The sequence below is a fragment of the Mizuhopecten yessoensis genome, unplaced genomic scaffold, assembly GCF_002113885.1.
Source record: "Mizuhopecten yessoensis strain PY_sf001 unplaced genomic scaffold, ASM211388v2 scaffold5661, whole genome shotgun sequence".
Taxonomy (NCBI): Eukaryota; Metazoa; Mollusca; class Bivalvia; order Pectinida; family Pectinidae; genus Mizuhopecten; species Mizuhopecten yessoensis.
The window spans coordinates 43,830-44,427 of record NW_018406160.1 but is presented as its reverse complement, the minus strand read 5'-3'; positions in this window follow the sequence as shown (position 1 = coordinate 44,427).

Here is a 598-nt window from a genome sequence, read left to right as displayed (position 1 = left end):
TAGCTAGTGAACACTATACAATGACCTCATAGCTAGTGAACACTAAATAATGGCCTTCAAGCTAGTGAACACTACATAATGGCCTTATAGAAAGTAAACACTATACAATGGCCTCATAGTTAGTGAACACTACATAATGCCCATTAGCTAGTAAATACTACATAATGGCCTCATAGCTATTTAACACTACATAATTGCCTTATAGCTAGTAAACAATATACAATGACCTCATAGCTAGAGAACACTATATAATGGCCTCATAGTTATTCAACACTACATAATGACCTCACAGCTAGTGAACATTATATAATGGCCACATAGCTAGTGAACACTATACAATGGCCTCAAAGGTAGTGAACACTAAACAAAAGTCTCATAGCTAGTGAACACTATATAAAGGCCTCAAAGCTAGTGAACACTATACAATTGCTTCATAGCTAGTGAACACTACATAACGGCCTCATAGCTAGTTAACATCACAGAATTGCCTCATAGCTAGTGAACACTATATATTGGCCTCATAGCTAGTGAACACTCCATAATGGCCTCATAGCCAGTGAACACTACATAACGGCTTCATAGCTAGTGAACACTACAC